Genomic DNA, 5,000 nt, shown 5'->3' with positions numbered 1-5,000 from the left:
AAACAGACAGAGAGAGCGAAAAAAGAGAGAGAGAGAGAGAGAGAGAGAGAGAGAGAGAGAGAGAGAGAGAGAGAGAGAGAGAGAGATAGAGAAAGAGAGAGAGAGAGAGAGGGAGAGAGAGAGACAGACAGACAGAGAGAGAGAGAGAGAGAGAGAGTGAGTGAGTGAGCGAGAGAGAGAGAGAGAGAGAGAGAGAGAGAGAGAGAGAGAGAGAGAGAGAGAGACAGACAGACAGACAGACAGACAGACAGACAGACAGAGAAACAGACAGAGAGAGCGAAAGAGAGAGGGGGAGAGGGAGAGGGAGAGAGGGATCCTTCCTCCTCTTGCCTCCGCCCCTTTCGGCTGTTTTGCCTTTCGCTCCTCAAAGGCCGCCCGCGCCGCCCACGGGTACCTGGTGAGGATGCCGCGACCGCACGCAGTTTGTGGGATTAAATACATACATACGCACGTACGGTCACATACGCATATGTGATTTGTATGTCTATCTGGTGTTTATCTTTTTTTTTTAGACATCTCTCTCTCTCTCTGTATATATATATACTTATGTGTGTGTGTGTGTGTGTGTGTGTGTTGTGTATGTGTGTGTGTTTATATATATATATATATATATATATATATATATATATATATATATATATATATATATATATGTGTCTGTGTGTGTGTGTGTGTGTGTGTGTGTGTGTGTGTGTGTGTGTGTGTGTGTGTGTGTGTGTGTGTGTGTGTGTGTGTGTGTGTGTGTGTGTAGATGTATATATTATTTCATGTGTACCTTGTGTGTGTCTGGATAGGATTGTTTTGGTAAATGACATAAGGATATAAGAAAACAGGATAAAGAATGTGAATGATGAAATGATTTTTGTTAATAAAAAAAAATTAAACCTAAGAATCATCGATTTTTTATTTTTCTTTCTTTCTTTGTTTTAACAATAACCGTTTTTTTCAATAGTAACTTTTTATGAAAATGCAAAATTAAGATATCAAAATTAAAGCACATACACATACATACGCACATACATACATAAGCGCACACACACACGAACATATATACATACATATGCGCAATACCTCCCGTTTTCTATGCAAAACAGCGGAAGGGAGACTTGCGCATTCAGGCGACGCCCCGAAGGCCCGCACAGACCCGTCGCTTCCTCGCACAGCCTGACACTCTCTGGCACCCTCGAGGGCCCGGGGGCTACTTGGCGTGCCCCGAACGTGCCAAGACCTGCCCGAATGCCCACGCATGCCGGAGATTCGACCCTGGGAGGTGTTGTGTATACCACGCACCGCCGCGCCGACTGCCGACGCGACCGTCCATTTGCATACAGGGATCATTTGACCGTTTTTGTCCAGGCATTCTTAACGACCGCCAGAAACGTGCGCCAAGTGAGAAAAGTGTCAAGCCCTCGGGAGCCATCTGCGGGTCTCTCCTCCTTTAATCGGGTTTTTTCTTCGTCTTCTTCTTCTTCTTCTTCTTCTTTTTCTTCGTCTTCTTTTTCTTCTTCCTCTTTTATTTCTTCTTTTTCTTCTTCTTTTTCTTTTTCTTCTTCTTCTTTTTCTTTTTCTTCTTCTTCTTTACTTCTTCTTTTTCTTCTATTTTTCTTCTTCTTTTTCTTCTTCTTTTTCCTTTTCTTTTCTTCTTCTTCTTCCTCTTTCTTTCTTTCTTTCTTTCTTTAGCTGTCAATACAACTATGATATTACTGCTACTATCCTGCCACCGATACTATTCTACATTTCTTTTTTCACTTTTGCTGTCAATATGTCTATTCTGTTATTGATAGTATTCCGGTAGGCCTACTAAAACTATTCTACTACTGATGCCGTCAAAGTTTCTTCTATCCAGACCTTTTCTAATGTAATTTCTATGTCTTCCGTTACTTAAAAAATAGTAAAACTTATACCAATACTACTTCTACTAAGACAAAAAATATATACTTTATTATTAGTTATTGCAACTGCTTATATCGCTTTTATGATAGCCTTTTCTATTACTACTTATATCACTCTTACTTGAACTGTTACTACTACTGCTACAATTATCATTACTTTTACTACATCTATTACTACTGCTATTACTATTAATTTTACTATTACTACTATTACCATTACTATTATTATTACTTGGACTACTACTACTACTACTGTTACTATTACTATTACTATTACTTTTACTACTACTACTTCTACTGCTGTTATTACCATTACTATTACTATTACTTTTACTACACTACTACTATTACTATTACTACTACTACTACTACTACTACCCCTGATGTCACTCTCGCTGCCTCTGCCTCTGCCATCACAGCGACATCATCCGACATCAATATTCCTCCGCCGCCGCCGCCGCTCGGACGAACAACAGGCCAATTTCGCCGACACGAACTCGGCATCTAGGACTAATGAGCAATAAACTCCGGCCCGCGTTGGAGATCCACTCGGCAGCAAAGAGCGTTCCGAGTGATACGGATTCGTTATAGCTGCGTCTTTCGTTGTACGCGGTGCGGGGCTACGCGTTGCGGTTCTCTCTCGTGTCTCTCTCTCCGCGCTACGCATTTTCGCTTGATGTGTTCTTCGTTCTTCGTAATTCTCTTTTTGTGGCCGTCTTTTTTTTTAATCTATTGCTTCACTCTGCACACTTTTCGCTGCGCACTTCGGTCTGTTCCTTTCACTCTGCCGCCTTCACCTCACTCCCTTCACCCTTCTCCCTTTACTCAACCCCCTTCACACTACACCTTCGCCCTACCCCCTTCACCCTACCCCTTCATCCTACTCCCTTCACCCTAGCCCCTTCACCCTACCCCCTTCACCCTACCTCTTCACCCTACCTTCAACTTTCGCCTTCACCCTACCACCACCTTCTTTTTCACTCCTACTCCCTCTTCACCCTACCCCCTTCACCCTACTGCCCCCTTCACCCTACCCCTTCTTCACCCTCAATTCTTCACTCCTACCCCTTCACCTCACCCTGCCATGCCTCCCACTCCCTTTCTTCGCCTACCCTTCACCCTACCCCCTTCACCCTACCCCTTCACTGCCTCACATCTCTCTCCCTTCATCCTACTCCTTCACCCTACCCCTCTTCACCCTACCCCCCTTCACTCCTACTCCCCTGTCAGCCTACCCCTTCGCCCCTACCTCTTCACCCCAACCTTCATCTACTCCCCTCACCCTACCCCCTTCAATTCTACCCACCCCCTTCAATTCCTACCCCCTTCACCCTACCCTTACCCTTCACTCCTACCCCTTCACCCTACCCCCTTCACCCTACCCCCTTCACCCCAACCCCCTTCACCCTACCCCTTTTTCACCCTACCCCTTCACCCCTTACCCCCTTCACTCCTACCCCCTTCAATTCCTACTCCTTCACCCTACCCTTCACCCTACCCTTCACTCCTACCCCCTTCACTCCTACCCCCCTTCACCCTACAACCTTTCACCCTACCCCCTCACCCTACCTTCCCCTTCACCCTACCCCTTCACTCCCAATTTCTTCGTTCACCGCTACCCCTTCATCTCACCCTACCCATTCACCCTACCCCTTCACCCTACCCCCTTTCAATTTACCCCCTACACCTTCACTTTCTACCCCTTCACCCCTACCCCCTTCACCCTACCCCCCTTCACCCCTACCTCTTCCACCCTACCTCTTCACCTCCTACCCCCTTCACCCCTACCTCTTCTTCACCCTACCCCTTCACCCCTATCCCCCTTCATCCCTACCCCTTCACCTTACCTTACAATTGTACCCTCTCTAATTCTACCTTCAATTCCCACCCTCTTCTTTCACCCTACCCTTCACTCCCACCCTTCACCCTACCCATTTCACCCCTACCCCCATCACTCCTAATCTCCTTCACCCTACCCCCTTCACCCTACCCTAATCACCCTACCCCCTTCACTCTTCACCCCACAAATCACCCTACCCCTTCACCCCCACCCCTTCACCCTACCCTTCAACCCACCCCTTCACCCTGACCGCTTCACCCCCCCCCTTCACCCCACCCCCCTTCACTCCTACTCCCCTTCACCCTTCCCTTACCTCTTCACCTCTAATTTCTTCACCCTACCCCCTTCACCCCACCCCTTCACCCTACCCTTCAACCCACCCCTTCACCCTACCCTTCACCCCACCCCTTCACCCTACCCCCTTCACCCCACCCCCTCACCCTCCGCTAAACACCAGATTCGTAAGAGCGGCCACGCACCCTCTCCCAGCCAGGCACCCTCCGTCCCTCCTCATCCGTACCGCATTTTTCGCTATCCGGACTCCAGAAGATGTCCGAATAAGGCTGGTGGCGCGAGCGTGTACCAGCCTTGCCAAAGCGTGGTCTGCGAGCGTTGAATATACATGGGAGACGAGGGCTCAGCTGTGCAGTGTGAGAAAGAGAGGGAGGGAGGGAGGGACGAGGTGGGTGGGGGAGGGAGGAGGTGGGAGGAGGAGGGAGGGAGGGACGAGGAGGTGGGTGGGGGAGGGGGAGGGAGGAGGTGGGTGGCGAAGGGAGAGAGGGAGGGAAGGACGAGGTGGGTGGGGGAGGGGGAGGGAGGAGGTGGGAGCGGGAGGGGGAGGGAGGGAGGTGGGTGGGGGAGGGGGAGGGAGGGACGAGGTGGGTGGGGAGGGAGAGGAGAAGGTGGGAGGGGGGAGGGGGAGGGGGAGGGAGGGACGAGGTGGGTGGGGAGGGGGAGGGACGAGGTGGGTGGAGGGAACGAGGGGGGGGGGGAGGGAGGGAGGGGGGAGGGAGGAGGTGGGTGGGGAAGAGGTAGGGAGAAGGTAGGAGGGGGAGGGGGAGAGGGAGGGAAGGGAGAGAGAAAGAGAGAGAGCAAGGAGCTCAGTTTTATAGTGTGAGAAAGAGAGGGAAGGAGAGAGATATGAAGAGAGAGAGAGAGAGAAAACGAGAGAAAAAGAGAGAGAGAGAATCGCAATGTATAAATGCGAATTCAGAATCTCCCAATTCTCTACAGAATCCAGAACATTAAAGATTAGGAGATCCAATCCA

Source organism: Penaeus vannamei, chromosome 9, assembly GCF_042767895.1.
Source record: "Penaeus vannamei isolate JL-2024 chromosome 9, ASM4276789v1, whole genome shotgun sequence".
NCBI classification, from domain to species: Eukaryota; Metazoa; Arthropoda; class Malacostraca; order Decapoda; family Penaeidae; genus Penaeus; species Penaeus vannamei.
This window is presented reverse-complemented; position numbering follows the sequence as displayed.